Raw genomic sequence first — 17,056 nt, forward strand, 5'->3', positions numbered from 1 at the left:
GCGCCCCCTGAGAGGCAGCAGGTGATGGCTCCAATACTTGGTCCCTGACAACCACATGGGTGACCCGGACCGAGTTCTGGCTCCTGGCTTTGGTTTGGATATTGTAAACATTTGGGGAGTGAACCAGCATATGGAAGATCTCCATATCTGTCTTTCAAATATGTTATAAAGTGGTGGGGGTGGGGGTGGGGATGGGGAGGGAGCTATAGATGGCATCAGCCTGGAGCATGGTCCTGTGCTAGGTGGCTAATCACTGTCACCCTCCAGCAGCTGCTGAGGACTGGGGTGGGCAGCAGCCTTCCGGAGCCGGGAGGGGGTGGGGGCGAGCAGGACCTCAGCTAGGGTTTCCCCTGGAATTTCCTCTTCCTTCTGAGCAGAAAACAGAGAAGGGTCGTGGGGGAAGAGCATCGCAGAGGTGGGGAGACAGGATACTGACGGCGGAGCTTGTGCCAAAACCTGATGGTAGGCCGGTGCTACAGCTCACTAGGCTAATCCTCCGCCTTGCGGCGCTGGCACACCGGGTTCTAGTCCCGGTTGGGGTGCCGGATTCTGTCCCGGTTGCCCCTCTTCCAGGCCAGCTCTCTGCTATGGCCAGCTCGTGCAGTGGAGGATGGCCCAAGTGCGTGGGCCCTGCACCCCATGGGAGACCAGGAAAAGCACCTGGCTCCTGGCTTCAGATCAGCGCGATGTGCCGGCTGCAGCGCGCTGGCCACGGCGGCCATTGGAGGGTGAACCAACAGCAAAAGGAAGACCTTTCTTTTCTTTTTTTTTTTTTTTTTTCTGACAGGCAGAGTGGACAGTGAGAGAGAGAGAGACAGAGAGAAAGGTCTTCCTTTGCCGTTGGTTCACCCTCCAATGGCCGCTGCAGCCGGCGCGCTGCGGCCGGCGCACCACGCTGATCCGATGGCAGGAGCCAGGAGCCAGGTGCTTTTCCTGGTCTCCCATGGGGTGCAGGGCCCAAGCACCTGGGCCATCCTCCACTGCACTCCCGGGCCACAGCAGAGAGCAGGCCTGGAAGAGGGGCAACCGGGACAGAATCCGGCACCCCAACCGGGACTAGAACCCGGTGTGCCGGCGCCGCTAGGCAGAGGATTAGCCTAGTGAGCCGCGGCGCCAGCCAGGAAGACCTTTCTCTCTGTCTCTCTCTCTCTCTCACTGTCCACTCTGCCTGTCAAAACAACAACAACAACAACAACAACAAAACCTGATGGTGCCCGGGGCTCCAGGGGTCTCCAAGGGCTAAGTCCTCGGCCTGGAGCAGCAGCCTGGACTCCTGTCCCACTCTGCCCCTGGCTAAGGGCCTATCCTCTGTAGTATAGTGGGAATGATACATCCTCCCCGTCATGGATGGCTGGGAAGGTGACGGGGTATGCTGGGCATTCGTAGATGCTGAGTCAGTGCCGGGCTGTGTGTTGGGTCCTCCTCCATCCTTTCCGGCTCCTTCTTGGCTCTTGCAGGGGAGTGTGAACTTGGTGGTGATGGGGTCCTGGGTCCAGGAACTGGAGAAGAAGTCGGGCAGTGCAGCATGTGGTCTTCAGGTAGCTGCGGGGGGCCGACCGCTGGAGGAAATCTACATTTGTTTGTGAAGCTCCAAAGGCAAGGTCAGAATGTCAGAGAAATGGATTTTTCACTCGCGCTTGGGAGGGACTTTCCAGGGGTCCGTGAGAATCAGTCGCTGAATGAGCCTCTTCGGAGTGGAAAGCTCCCACTGCTGGGAATGGCCGAGCGAGCACTGGTTGGAGGTGGGGCAGCCTGCAGGAGTCTGAGCCTCTGAGTCCTCTGGTTTGTGTTCTTCCTTCCTCCCTTCCTTTTTATTTTTTTTTTTTTTAACAGATTAACCTGGTGTTTTCTTCCTTTTTTAAAATTTATTTTTATTTATTTGAAAAGCAGAGTTACAAAGAGGCAGAGGGAGCAAAAGAGAGAGAGAGAGAGAGAGAGAGAGAGAGAGGTCTTCCATCCACTGGTTTACTCCCCAAATGGCCACAATGGCCAGGGCTATGCCAATCTGAAGCCAGGAGCCAGGTGCTTCTTCCAGGTCTCCCGCATGAACCCTCTGGTTTCTGAGCCCCCTTCCAGCTCTGAGATCTTGGGGTGTACAGCCACTCCTTGTCAAGCTCTGCGCTCCTTCTAGATTTTCTCCAATACGTCACACCAACTCTTATCTGGCCGGGGTCTCGTTAGGGTTCAGGCCAGCATGCCTGAGAGGTGAACAGTCACCGAGCAGCGTGCTGGCCCTGCTGGGTAACCCAGGTCCAGGTTCTCAGGGTCCTGGATGTGCTAACTCAGAGAGACAAGAAGGTGGGAGTTCCAGGCATGCTGGGAAGGACGGAGGGGCAGGTGTGTTTGGGGAGAAGCCGCCTGGGTCGTTTATCAGATAGTTTCTGGTAGTGCCCAAACCCCGCCAACCCTCAGACTGACTTTAGCTCAGATCACAGACCATGGCTCAGAGATTTATGGGACTGGGGTTCCTGCCCCGGTCCCCTCTGCACCAACCAGCTGGAGGGCAGGGCTCTCTGGGCACCTTCTCCCTGCCTCCTCGATGTTTGCCAAGGAGAGCCACCCGCCTGGCAGCTGCAAGCCAGCACTTTTCCTTTCAAAGCCTCAGCATCTCCCTTCCCTCCTCCCCCTTCCTTCCCACCCCCCCCCCGCCCCCCAAAAAAGGAGGATGCCCCTTCTGTTGAGTACACAGCCTGTAATTTTGCTGTCAAATCTCAGCCAGGAGGTCAGTGTTGTGACTGACTGTGTAAGGATCGCTCCCTTAAGGGTAATTACACTAAACTCCCCTCTGAAGGACAGCTCTCTCTGGATAGAATACAAGAAAGCCCCGCAGCCCCCGTGCACAGAAACTCATGATTTCTGTGGCTGTCACAGGCGCACTGGCACGGAGATACTCCGAGGCGAGGAGGCAGAGCGGTGGCTGGGGCAGGACCCAAGTCCTGAGGGGCATGGATCCACGGGGACCACTTAGGGGGCTGGGGTCCCAAGGAGCTGAGTAGGAACTGGGCCACACAGTCGGGAACACCTCTAAAGTTTCCCCTGATACCACATGGCCCAGGGCCAGGAGACCCCCTCCCCGGGATATTTCTCATTCCTCCTGTGGCCTTAGAGTGTCCCTCACCTGTCCAGCCGCTGACAGGGGACCAGAGCGGGAAAAGAGCTGGAGGGCTCTTAGACAAAGCAAAACACCCACATGTAAAAGGTGGATTAATAGCCAAGCCCCCCCACCATGTCCAGACCCCAACACAGCAGTAACACCTGAGCCTTGTCCCCATCTGCCCTGAGTCCCCGAGCCCCCAAGGATGGCAGGAATGACTAAGACACCCAGGTCCAGCACCCACGCTTCTTCTCTTGCTACCCGGGATGTGTCGGGGGGAGGCCGTGGCGAGAGAGCTGGGGAGTCACTCACCCACAACAAACAGTTAAAAGGAAGAAAGCGGGTCTGGCGATATCAATGCACTTTGATAACAATAAACTCTGCTTTTAATTTATGCTAATGTGTAGGGCTGTGGTGACAGTAAGAACTAAATTACAGAGTGGCTTTCGAGCTGGTAATTATCCCTCCATTTTTCGCTACTCTGGAAGATGGACACACAATTATGCTCTCTTGCTGTATATTAATACAGATTCTTGACATCTTCAGCAGACCTGGAGCTGTCATCGAGCTTTTTGTCTCCTTTAATTGAAAATTAATGGTTACTGGGTTGCCACGGAAACAGAGGCCACGGACGCCAATGGCGCTCACGTCTCATCGAGGGACTGGCGGCATCAGGAGTCCGGAATGACCTTGAAAGTTAAAAGAAAAAAAAAACTTAAAAAAGCAGGGGAGAGGAGGGGAGATGAGGACAGGAGGGTGGGAGAGTGTGGGTCAGAGCTGCGAGACAGAGAAAGAGGCGCCGAGGAGAGAAAGGAGGGAAGAGGGAGAGCGAGGGGAGGAAAAGAGATTAAAAATAAGAGAGAGAAAATGCCAGGAGGCTGGGGCGTGGATGCTTGAGGGGGGGAAATTATGTTAGTAAGTTTTGTCTCTCATTTTGCTTTCTGTCTGCACTGCCCCCACCCCGGCCCGCTCCGGCCCCTGCCTCTCAAAGATCTATTGAAAAATTGGAGGTTGATCTCAACACCAAGATCCATGATCCCACAGGTCTCCATTCCCAGACGTCCAGCACCCGCCTAGAGCCCCCAGGAGGAAGACGCACAGGGCGCACAGGGCTGAGGGGTGCCCCAGGTGGACACCTCCCAGGAGCCGAGCAGAGGGAGCTGGGCGCTGCACAGCCTGCTCTCCCAGGAAGGAGCAGATGAAAGGGCTTTGTCTTCGGGGCCTTCAGCTTGAAGACACAACAAAAGCCGAGAAAGTCAGAAGTGGGGGGTGGGGGCTGCCGGGGAGGGGCCGGCAGAGGAGGCTAGGTTTGGTTTGCCTGGAAGGAGGGTAGTTTACAAGCCTCTGGGCTTGGGAAAGTTTCTTCCTAAGAGAGTTTGGCAAGCCTAGCACAGGGGCACCAGGGGAAGGTGGGCTCCCGCCGTTTCAGCTTACTGTCCAGGCTCCCCAGCCCAGAGCACAGGCTCCGGAAATGCAACTCACTCCCACAACTACTGGATGCCTCCAGCGGACAGGGAGCCAAGCGAGGCTTGGGAGTCGCGAAGGCAGATCAGACCTGGAGCTTGCCTGGAGAGGCTCACATCCAGGCTGTTGCGGACCGGCACAGAAACAATCGCAAGGGAGCTGCCCCCGAAGATTCCGCCGTGAGGATGTTCATCGCGGTGTTGCTTACAGTAGCAAGAATCTAGAAACAGTCTGGATAATGAACAACTGGAGACTGATAAAATCATACGCCTTATACCCAAAAGATGGCTTACGGTCATTTTAAATTATATTGGAGAAGAATATTTAATAATATTGGGGGCGCTCTCCATATTTCGTAAAATGAAAAAAGTCAGTTTACAAAACAGTGATGTATTCATAATTCCTTGACCCTGTTACTCCATTTTTTTTTTATTTGACAGGTAGAGTTATAGACAGTGAGAGAGAGAGACAGAGGGAGAGAAAGGTCTTCCTTCTGTTGGTTCACCCCCCAAATGGCTGCTGCGGCCGGCGAGCTGTGCTGATCCGAAGCCAGGAGCCAGGTGCTTCCTCCTGGTCTCCCATGCGGGTGCAGGGACCCAAGCACTGGGCCATCCTCCACTGCCTTCCCAGACCACAGCAGAGAGCTGGACTGGAAGGGGAGCAACTGGGACTAGAACCCGGCACCCATATGGGATGCCGGCGCTGCAGGCAGAGGATTAACCAAGTGAGCCATGGTGCCGCCCTGTGTTACTCAATTTTTAAGATATAAAAGCCTTCAAAAAGTTCATGGAAAATGTGTATTATGAAAAAGCTATGCATGAATTTTAAGGTTTTTGGGCATCAAAATAACAGATTCACTTCCGTTATTCTGCAAACTTTTTTAAGTACCCTCACATGTGTGCATTAAGTATGTTTTGCTGTGATTAAAAATTACACATATGAGCATGTAAATGTGTGTGCATATGTGAGTGTGTGGATATGCATGTGCACAAGCTTGTGTGTGTGTATATGTGTGTGTGTGTGTGTGTGTATGGTATGAAAACCAGGAGAGGGACCGGCGTTATGGCATAGTGGGTTAAGCCACCACCTGTGACACCAATATCCTACATGAGCGCCTGTTCAAGTCCCAGCTGCTCCACTTCTGATCCAGCTCCCTGCTACTGCACCTGGGAAAGCAGCTGAAGATGGCCCAAGTGTTTGGGCCTCTGCTCCCATGTGGAAGAGCAGGATGGAGTTCCAGGCACCTAGCTTTGCCTGGCCCAGTCCTCGTCATCGTGGCCACTTGGGGAGTGAACCAGCAAACAGAAGATACCTCTCTTTCTTTCTCTCTCTGCCTCTCCCCCCACCCCTGCTTTCCACCTTTCAAATAAATCAATAAATCTTTGAGAAAGAAAGAGAACCAGGAGACAGAGCAGTCTGGCCAGGGTCACTGCTGTGTGGTGGGATTACAGTGGATCTTTAGTTCCTTTTTTTCCCTCTATTTTACACATTTCCACCATAAGCAGACATAATTTTTAATAACAGAGAAAAGGAAAGGTGTTTTTAAAATTAGCTTTTCAAGAAATCAACCCCTAGGCATGAACTTCCCGGCGAGCTGCTCCCCAACACTTGCTCGGAGACGGAGCCCATGCCCAGGGCTTTCCCCAGACAGCACTCGCGGGGCCCTTTGCTCTGTCAGAACCCGGGGCCCCACTCCCATCCAGAGGCGGGGTAGGGCTGCAGGGGGACCAGGAGAGCAGGCCCTGCTGCACAAGGCTGCAATTTCCCTCCTGTGTTCATGGGTGAACCCGGAAGGCAGCACTCCCACCTTCAGCCTCTTGCCTGGGGACCACCGGCTCCGCAGGGGCCAGGAAAGGGGCTCCTTTGTTAAGCCACTGGGTCCCACTAACTCTTGGCCAAGTGCAAGATCAACAGCAGATATTCACTGAGCAACGAATGTCATTACTACTCTGATGTGGGTATTATTATCCCATTTCACAGACCAAGAAACTGAGGCCCAGAGAGACTAATTGACTCACTACAAGTCACATGTCTGGTGGGTAGCAGAGTCCTAACCCCGCCCAGGGACCATCTGCCTCCAGGTCTGTACTCTCTGCACCTGCTTCTTCCCTCAACAGGTTGAGAGACGCCAGGTGCCACCATAGTCTCTCTGAATCAACAAGATTTCTGAAGCCCCATTCTGCAGTGCCGCAGTAAGAAATAGCGTCTTTTCAAGGTCTCTGCACTCTTGTCCTGCCCTTGGGAGGGCTGGGAGAGAACAGTCAGGTTACCCCTAGTTAGAACTAGCTAGAGCAGGAACTTTGGAGAGAGATTGGCTGGGAGTGGGGCTCCTTGCTGCCTCTGGCAGACACATCCCTTTGTTTGAAAGATGTATTTATTTATTTGAAAGAGTTAGAGAGAGAGAGAGAGAGAGGTCTTCCATCCACTGGTTCACTCCCCAGATGGCCACAACAGCTGGGGTAGGGCCAGGAGCCAGGGGCCTCATCCAGAGCTCCCTTGGGGGTGCAGGGGCCCAAGCACTTGCTTCTATTGCTTTCCAAGGTGCATTAGCAGTGAGCTGGATTGGAAATGGAGCAGTGGGGACTCAGACTGGCGCCCACTGGGATGCCAGTGCTGCAGGCAGCAGCCTCACCCACTGCGCCACGGAACAAGCTCCTGGCCGACACCCCTGAATCAATCACCTGGCAAAGAGCCTCCACCCCACACCCACTGCACTCTTCCACCACTGCCCAGTCTTGGCCTCCAAAATCCGATGCCCACGCTCCTTTTCTCCAGTAAGGTTTCAGACAGTTAACTTAAAGTCACACACCATACTTCCTTCCCTCTGCCCCCATAATAACCAAAGCCACCCTCCTGTGGCTGATCTACTCCTGGCCGTGGAGTGTGTTCCCTGTGATTGGATCCCAGTGAGGCACAGAAAGGTCAGGCAACTTGCTCAAGGTCACACAGCACAGCAGAGGTGACCTGAAACCAGACACCAGGCTCCTCACCAGCACACGGGTGCCAAAGCAAGGGTCTGAAGATTCATTCAAATGTTGCTGCTCAGGCGGGCCTGGAAACCAGTGGCTCACTTGGCTGGCTCTGACCACACTTCAGGCATGAGGCAGGTGGGGGGTTTGCCTTGCGTCTGGAGGCAGAGGGGACATGGGTGTGTCTTCTTTATCACCTCTGCAGTGGCGTTGGCCTGGGAGCCCCTTGGAGTCCCAGGTCCATGCTGTCGCCACTGCTCCTGCCACTCACACTCAGGTCTCTGGAAAGGGGACCAAGAGAGCAGGCTGGCTGCCTAGGGTCAGAGACAGCAGCAGGGTCCCCGGGTGAGCCCCCGCCCCCACCCCCACCGTGCCAGTGCCGGGTCCTGAGGCCCCGGCGAGCCCGACTCCTCCCTGCTGCGCGGCCCTCCCCTCTTCTCCGCCGTCCTCTCTCCGTCCCCGCCCCGCCCCCGCCCGCGTCCCTCCCGCGCACTTTCCCAGAGCCCGAACAAACAAGCAGACAAACGCGGCGGCGGCGGCGGTGGCAGCGGCGGCGAGGGGAGCAGGGCGCTCGCCTTCATTTCCCCGGCTTCCCTGATCCCGACCTTAATCCCCGCTCAGCATCCTGTCAGCCGGCCTGTTCTCCAGCTGACATTGCTGCAGGCGCCTTCCCCGCAGCCTTTCCTCAGATCTGCCTCCTCCGGGGACTTCTAAAGAGGAGCCCGAGGTTTCTCTGTTACAGCCGGCTTCACTCGCTGCCCTGCAGCAAGGCCTGCGCTCCCTGGGGGCGGCGTGTGTGCGCGCGCGCGCGCCGGGCTGCTGGGGGGCAGGGCCAGGCCTGGCCAGTGCTATGGGTCTCCTCCAAGCAGGAAGGGCTTGCTCTGGTGTGTGGGCCCCAGAGCCGAGGGAAACTGAGGCTGGTGCCCGAAGGGCTCTCCACAGGCGGAGTTTGGGGAAAGGGGCCCTGCTGAGTGTATGAGCCGTCCTATGTAGGGGCGGGGCATTTGGTGCAGTGATTACAGTGCCACTCCGGACACCTGCATCCCATCCCAGAGTGCCTGGGTTCGAGTCCTCGTTCCGATTCCCATACAGCTTCCTGCTAATGCAGACCCATATGAAGTTCCTGGCTTCAGCTCGGCCCGGCCCCGGGGGCTTTTGGGGAGTGAGCCAGGGGATGGAAGACCTCAGTCTGTCTCCCTGCCTTTCAAATAAATACAAATGCAAGTCTTTGGAAAACAGAACACCCATGTGGATACGCTCACTTGTCAGGGGGCTTCCTGAGCTACTGGGTGCTGGGGGCGATGTTTGAGCTCCCAGCCAGCTCTGCCCGGCAGCAGCTGTGTGGCCTTGGGCAATCTCTTGGCTTTTCTGAGCCCCATCCTTCCCGCCTCTGCTGTTTGGGGTGGGGTGCAGAGACAGCATGTGCACAGCACCTGGGGTTGGGGTGACCCTCACCATCCCTGTCACTCTCCCTAGGGACATCCCAGCTAGGCGTGTGGTCTGGGTTTCCAGGAGTGAGCTTCCGTGGGCAGGAGGGCCCCCTGACAGTGTGTGTGTGTGTGTGTGTGTGTGTGTGTGTGCAGGTCTGTGCAGGAGGTTGGACAGAGTCCGGTGAAGCTGCCTTGAGTCCCTGTGATTGCAGTCAAGCTCAGACCCCAGCCTAGCAAACACCCAAGGCAGCAGGTCTGGCAGCCCTGCCAGACCCACACCCCGCCCCCCTCCAGTATATGGCACACCCATCCTGCCCAGAGGGGCGCCCCTCCCCATGGCCCGTCTCTCCAGGCCCCTCTCTCCTTCAGAGCCACAAGTGCTCCAATTGGAAAGAAGTACCCAAGTACCTAACACCCGGCGTTCAAGTTCCTGGCAGAGAGCTGGGGTGCAAGTCCACGGTTCCCACAGGTGTACAGCAGAGACCGCCTCCCCACTACCTCTCCAGGAGGGAGTCCTGGAGAGCAAGCTGCCAGTCAGGATCTCCCTGCTGTTCTTCCTCCTCCTAAGTAGAATTCCTCCCTGGAGGGTGCAGAGAGCACCTGCTTTCCCTGTGGCCAGGACTTGCACCACTGAGCGGCCCTGGACAAGTCACTAGACCTCTGAGGGCCTCAGTGCCCTTGTCAGTGAAATGGGCAGTTATTGCCTGCCAGTGTGGTGGTGCAGTAGAAGTGAAGCACTGGGTGTGGAGCCTGGAAAACAGTAAATGGCCCGGCGGGCACACGCAGCTGTGACACAGGGTGGGGTGGGAAGTCTGCATAGGCGTTCTTTGCTAAGAAGCAGTAGTTGTTGCCAGCGTGGCAGGTGCCAGGTGTGGGTGTGAGTGGCACAAAGTGTGAGCAGCCGTGTCAAGATGCCGTGTAGCTGCTTGGCACCCTCTTGGTGTCGGTACATTCTAATTCCCTTCCTTCCGGCCAAGCCAATCCTGCCATTCTTCTCACCCATTCATTCCCATTCTTAGGGTAACCAAATTCTCCCAGACATAACCACGATGCCTCCCTCTTGAGCTGTGTGTGGTGGGAGTGCGGGGTGCCTCCAGGGCCCACTGTAGGCCCTATTGTCTCCGAGTCTTTGGGAAAGCACAAGTCACAGACCCCTTTCCCCACATTAATCATGCTGGTTCCTCCACACCTCCCTCCTGCCCCCTGCTTTGCTGAATCTACACCCAGAAAAGGAATCCAGGGATCAGCTTTGGGGATCTGACACCCACTAAATTTGAAAGCCACTTCCTGGCCATTTCCTCTCCTTTACACTGGGCCCATGCCCTGTGCTTTTATGCTCCTCAGATAGTAACATCTTTGATTAAGGAAAAGGCCACTTCTCCCCTCACCTGGAGATCTTTGTAGGACACCCCCTGTAAGAACCCCTGAGGCTATGGGACAAGCTTCTGTGCCTGCACTTCCATCCCAGTACATCTGTATCTCCACCCCAGTACACTTGCACCTCCCCCTAGTATACTTGCATCTCCTCCAGTACACCTGGCCCCCAGTACACCTGCACCTCCATCCCAGTACACCTGTAACTCCACCACCAGTATACTTGCACCTCCCCCAGTACACCTGCACCTCCCCCAGTACACCTGCACCTCTCTACCAAAACACCTGCACCTAGTACACCTAGCCCCTAGTACACCTGCACCTCCATCAAGTACACCTGCACCTCCCCCAGTACACCTGCACCTCCCCAAGTACACCTGCACCTCCCCCCAGTACACCTGCACCTCCCCAAGTACACCTGCACCTCCATCCCAGTACACCTATATCTCCACACCAGTACACCTGCACCTCACCTAGTACACCTGCACCTCCATCAAGTACACCTGCACCTCCATCCCAGTACACCTATATCTCCACACCAGTACACCTGCACCTCCATCAAGTACACCTGCACCTCCCCCAGTACACCTGCACCTCCCCCCCAGTATACCTGCACCTCCCCCAGTACATCTGCACCTCCCCCAGTACACCTGCACCTCCCCCAGTATACCTGCACCTCCCCCAAGTACACCTGTACCTCCAGTACACCTGCACCCCACCCAGTACACCTGCACCTCCACCCCAGTACACCTGCACCTCCACCCCAGTACACCTGCACCTCACCCAGTACACCTGCACCTCCACCCCCAGTACACCTGCACCTCACCCAGTACACCTGCACCTCACCCAGTACACCTCTGCCCCCAGTACACCTCTGCCCCCAGTACACCTCACCTCCACCCCCAGTACACCTGCACCTCATCCAGTACACCTGCACCTCACCCAGTACACCTCTGCCCCCAGTACACCTCTGCCCCCAGTACACCTGCACCTCACCCCATACACCTGTGCCCCCAGTACACCTGCACCTCCATCCCAGTACACCTGCACCTCCACCCCCAGTACACCTGCACCTCCATCCCAGTACACCTGCACCTCGCCCAGTACACCTGCGCCTCCACCCCCAGTACACCTGCACCTCACCCAGTACACCTGTGCCCCAGTACACCTGCACCTCACCCCATACACCTGTGCCCCCAGTACACCTGCACCTCCATCCCAGTACACCTGCACCTCCACCCCCAGTACACCTGCACCTCCATCCCAGTACACCTGCACCTCCACCCCCAGTACACCTGCACCTCCATCCCAGTACACCTGCACCTCCACCCCCAGTACACCTGTGCCCCCAGTACATCTGCACCTCCATCCCAGTACCCTTTACCTCCACCCCAGTACACTTGCACCTCCCCCAGTACACCTGCACCTCCACCCCCAGTACACCTGCACCTCCATCCCAGTACACCTGCACCTCCACCCCCAGTACACCTACACCTCGCCCAGTACACCTGCACCTCACCCAGTACACCTGTGCCCCCAATACATCTGCACCTCCATCCCAGTACCCTTTACCTCCACCCCAGTACACTTGCACCTCACCCAGTACACCTGCACCTCCACCCCCAGTACACCTGCACCTCCACCCCAGTACACCTGCACCTCCACCCCCAGTACACCTGCACCTCATCCAGTACACCTGCACCTCACCCAGTACACCTCTGCCCCCAGTACACCTCTGCCCCCAGTACACCTCACCTCCACCCCCAGTACACCTGCACCTCATCCAGTACACCTGCACCTCACCCAGTACACCTCTGCCCCCAGTACACCTGTGCCCCAGTACACCTGCACCTCACCCCATACACCTGTGCCCCCAGTACACCTGCACCTCCATCCCAGTACACCTGCACCTCCACCCCCAGTACACCTGCACCTCCATCCCAGTACACCTGCACCTCCACCCCCAGTACACCTGCACCTCCATCCCAGTACACCTGCACCTCCACCCCCAGTACACCTGTGCCCCCAGTACATCTGCACCTCCATCCCAGTACCCTTTACCTCCACCCCAGTACACTTGCACCTCCCCCAGTACACCTGCACCTCCACCCCCAGTACACCTGCACCTCCATCCCAGTACACCTGCACCTCCACCCCCAGTACACCTACACCTCGCCCAGTACACCTGCACCTCACCCAGTACACCTGTGCCCCCAGTACATCTGCACCTCCATCCCAGTACCCTTTACCTCCACCCCAGTACACTTGCACCTCACCCAGTACACCTGCACCTCCACCCCCAGTACACCTGCACCTCCACCCCCAGTACACCTGCACCTCACCCCGTACACCTGTGCCCCCAGTACACCTGCACCTCCATCCCAGTACACCTGCACCTCCACCTCAGTACACCTGCACCTCCCCCAGTACACCTGCACCTCCACCTCCACCTCAGTACACCTGCACCTCTACCCCAGTACACCTGCATCTGCCCCTCCATCCCTTTACATCTGAGCACTCCTCGCCTGCAGTCCACCAGAGTTGGGAGCTTCTGAGTCTACCTTCCATAGTAGACTCTGCATTCCTTTAAGGGCAGTACCTCTGGGTTCCCCCAGCAGGTGGCCTGGGGTGCCACTGGAGTTCCATGTCCATAGGAAGCAGGGACATGGTGTTCAGAGACAGGCTCAGGTGGGGGCTCACTGCTTCGAAACAAAGTCTGGGGCAGGACAGGGAGGGGGCTTCTCAGATCCCTGATGGCTTCTATTCCCCCACGCGGCAACTCCTCACCCCTTTATAACAACTACCACCTTCTTTAGCATGCATGTGACCAGAACTTTATCAAGGAGGTACTCCTGGGAGAAGGAAGGTGAGGCAGGGGTGAGGATTCTTCTGGAATCAGAGACATGAATCTGAAGTCCTGACTCCTCACCCACCAGTTGAGCAAACCGTGGTAAGCCCCTCCCCATTACCCAGTTGAGAAGCAGCAATTAGACCTTGCGAGGCCTTGGAGAGACCCCCAGATTCAAATGTGCTAAGTGAACACCAAGTGGGGGTCCTGTGATTCTTATTTCATGGAAGGAATCCTTCTGCATCCTCTCCCCTAACAGGTGCACGCTACCTAGGAAGCTCCGTGTCCAACTGCCTCTTCTCAGGGAGCCTAGCCTCCAGCTGTCTGGCTCCCACAACCAGCCCATCTGTTTGGGAGAGTTTAGAGGCAGCTGTGAGGCGCCTTCAGCCACCAGCTCCTTCCAGATCAGTGGGGTGGGAGAACCCTATTCTGAGGCCACCTCGAGCCACGATGTCTGCCCTGGGAGAAGAGGGCTCTGAGAGCTAGATCCCAAAGTTCCCATGGGTGTGAGACCAGAAACCCCAACGCTGGCCCCCCACCCCCACCTCCTAAAGCCACCGTCCGGAAAAAATAAACTATTTCCTGCAACCAGCTCCGAAACAAAGTCTGTGAGCGCACTGTGACACATGTTACATAAATAGAAGCCGCAGAGGGGAAAAGCCTGTTTTCTCTTTCATTATTTATCACTCTCTAACCATCTCCAGCTGGGTGAGTAAACAGGCGCATTGGCCCATAATGAGGAACAGACTGCTGCTGTGGGGCTGCCGAGGGGCGTGTGCAGTGAGAGTGTGCGTCTGTCTGCCCCCGGGAGAAGAGGGGGTGTCTGTGGAGGCTTCTGGGCAGCATCTGGCTCCAGAGGGCGCAGGGGTAACCACTGGGTGCCTTGCTGGGGTGGCACAGAGCAGCCAGACTGCCGCTTCCTCCCAGTGACGTTGGGGGATCAGACGTGTGAGCTGGAGGGCGGGGTGGGGGGAGCGGAGGGGAAGGGCCATGTGGGTAGGAGGGGATGAGAACCACAGGAGCTGAGTGAGCGGCTGCAAATATGCTGGGGCTCCGAGTCTGACCTCGGCAGGGTAGCTTCCGAGTGTGGCCACTGGGCTGCAGGGAGGGGGCCATGGGAGTGTGAGAAGGGCTGTGTGTAAGACTAGGAGGCTAAGGGGGCATGTGTGAGTGATGGCACGGCCGTGTGTGAGTCTGAGACCATGGGAGGCTGTGCTCCTGGGAGTAGAGACAGGTATTTGTGATTCCATGACCATGGGAATGTGTGGGTGTGTATCTGTGTGTCACTGTGGGAGTCCCGTGTGTGTGTGTGTGAAATTTTATGGTCATGGGTAGTGGTATAGGTTGAATTATGGGTCCCCTGGAAAAAAGGATATGTTGAAGTCCTAACCACCAGCATCTCAGAACATGATCTTATTTGGAAATAAAGCCACTGCAGATGTAATCAGTTGAGATGAACTTGTGTGGAGGAGGGTGGCCCTCGTGCAGTGGATGCCCATGTGAAGACACAGAGAACAGCGTGTGACAGTTCGAGGCAGAGATCGGAGCGATGCACCCCCAGGTCAAGGAACCCCTGGGGCTAGCTACCAGAAGCCAGCAACAGGTAAGGGAAGATCTTCCCCTGCTGGTCTCAGAAGGAACCTTGACCTTGGAATGTCTCATTTCCAAAACTGAGACAATTAACTTCACTTTTCAGCTACCTAGAGTGTGGTACCCAGGCCAGTCCCAGGAAACTACTTCAGGTGTATGGGCACATGTGTATCTGAACATGTTGTAAAGCCACAAGAATGTGCACATACGTGTGTAGGAGATGGGTCTGCATACGGGAGTGTGTGCCCATCTCTGTGTGTGTATCAGCATACACCCCGGGGCCAACACATCATCTTCCTGCAAAGGAAGCCAGCACCTGCCCTTCACATGCGGCTGCCTCTGTCCACTCCCAGGACCCCTCCCCAGCCTTGCGCAGCCCTGAAAGAGGCCTGGCCACAGCCTGGCCCTCAGGACATCAGGGTGCTCCGCAAGGGCCCAGGTGGGGCCAGAGTGCAGGCTGGAGGCTGTGAAATGAAAGATCTATCAGTCTTCTTGTTTGCAGTCCTCGGTGTTCCTTGTGTTTTTTGTTTGTTTATTTTTAAGATTTATTGATTTATTTAAAAGACAGAATCACAGAGAGGCAGAAGGAGAGAGAGGTCTTCCATCTGCTGGTTCACTCCCCAAATTGCTACAACAACCTGAACTGGGCCAGACTGAAGCCAGGAGCCAGGAGCTCCATCAGGGTCTCCCATGTGGATGGCAGGAGCTCAAGTGCTTGAGCCAGCAGTCACTGCTTCACAGGTGCATTAGCAGGGCACCAGAGTAGAAGCAGAGTAGCCAGGACTCAGACCTGCATTCTGATGTGGGACACAGGTGTCCCAAGCCATCGCTTGTGTGGGGTCCTGTGTGCTCCTCAGCTTTCTTGCCTGAAGCCTGGTTTCCTCTAGCTCTGGGCCACTGTGCTCTGCATAGGAAGTTAGAAGGGAGACAGGATCTTGGAGAGGGCACTGCATTCCTGAGCACCTGTGTTGACCAGCCCCGGTCCTATAGACCACTGTGTCACAGGGCCAGTAGACCCAGCCTCCCACACTACGGTCAGCCCTGTCTCTGCCTCCCAACAAACACCACAACCATTCAATTACTCAACAAGGAGAGGCCTTGGTATGCAATCTCAGACAAGCTACTTCTCCCTGAACCTTGGTCTCCCTGTGGAAAAGGGCACAATCACCCTTGGCCTGCCTTCCTTAAAGGGATATTATCAGGGGCCCGATGAACACGAATTTGCCTAATGGAGAAATCCCTTATTAATTCCCCTACCCTGTGAATAGCTCTTCACAAAGGTGGCCTGTGTGTGTCAGTGTCATCTCTCATCAGAATGATCTGCCATCTCCTTTTCCTCTAAGGTCTGAGTGTTCCCCAAAAGGCCTATGAGGTAAAGGTTTGACACCCCCCCAGTCTTATGCTAATGGTTAATGGATCAGGGGCAGAAACTTAATCCCATTAGGGTAAATGAAGATGGGCCTTTGGAATTAAGTTGTTGGGGTGGAGCCCAACAATCAGATCATGGTGATTTTTTTGTTTTTTGTTTTTTGTTTTTTTGACAGGCAGAGAGAGAGAGAGAGGTCTTTTCCCGTTGGTTCACTCCCCAAATGGCCGCCGATCCAAAGCCAGGAGCCAGGTGCTTCCTCCTGGTCTCCCATGGGGTGCAGGGCCCAAGCACTTGGGCCATCCTCCACTGCACTCCCTGGCCACAGCAGAGAGCTGGACTGGAAGAGGGGCAACCGGGACAGAATCCGGCGCCCTGACTGGGACTAGAATCTGGGGTGCCGGTGCCACAGGCAGAGGACTAGCTTAGTGAGCCGTGGCACTGGCCCAGATCACGGTGACTTTTTAAGGAGCATCCACTCAGACACAGGAGGTGAACAGGTTCTCTGTCTCTGCTTCCGGGTTCGCCATGGGATCCTCCACGCACCGGCTCCACCACTGCCGGCCTCCAGACCCCAGAACCTGAGGTTCTGTCCAACTGTGGGCTGTGAGCCTCCAAAACCATGGGCTGAAAGAAACTTCCCTCCTTCATGAGTAGCCTGTTTCAGGTATTTACAGTGTCAGAAAGCTGACTAGCACATTCCTTTAACTCTACAAAGGTTTGATTTAACTCAGGTGTCTGAAAGCTGTGGCCTGCAGACCAAGTCCTGCCTGTTTTCGAATGGTCTGTGAGCTAACAGGTGAACATTTGCCATTGACTTCATGATGGGGAGCATTAAACTTTGAACCCCACTGAAGCAAATGTTTTCTCCCCTAAAATTCCATCATTCTTATAACAGACCTGCAACATGAAAACACTGTC

The 17,056-nt window shown here is 55.9% G+C and overlaps 1 long non-coding RNA gene across 1 annotated transcript in view; it reads right to left on the reverse strand.

Moving 5' to 3' along the window:
• Positions 1–3,457: 3,457 nt before the first annotated feature.
• Positions 3,458–17,056, reverse strand: part of LOC108177425 (uncharacterized) — a 66,378-nt gene continuing 52,779 nt past the window's right edge. Inside the window, exon 4 of the long non-coding RNA XR_011378520.1 lies at positions 3,458–3,783. This is a non-coding gene — a long non-coding RNA (uncharacterized lncRNA). The remainder of the gene's footprint in view (positions 3,784–17,056) is intronic.

This window comes from Oryctolagus cuniculus, chromosome 8, assembly GCF_964237555.1.
Source record: "Oryctolagus cuniculus chromosome 8, mOryCun1.1, whole genome shotgun sequence".
NCBI lineage: Eukaryota > Metazoa > Chordata > Mammalia > Lagomorpha > Leporidae > Oryctolagus > Oryctolagus cuniculus.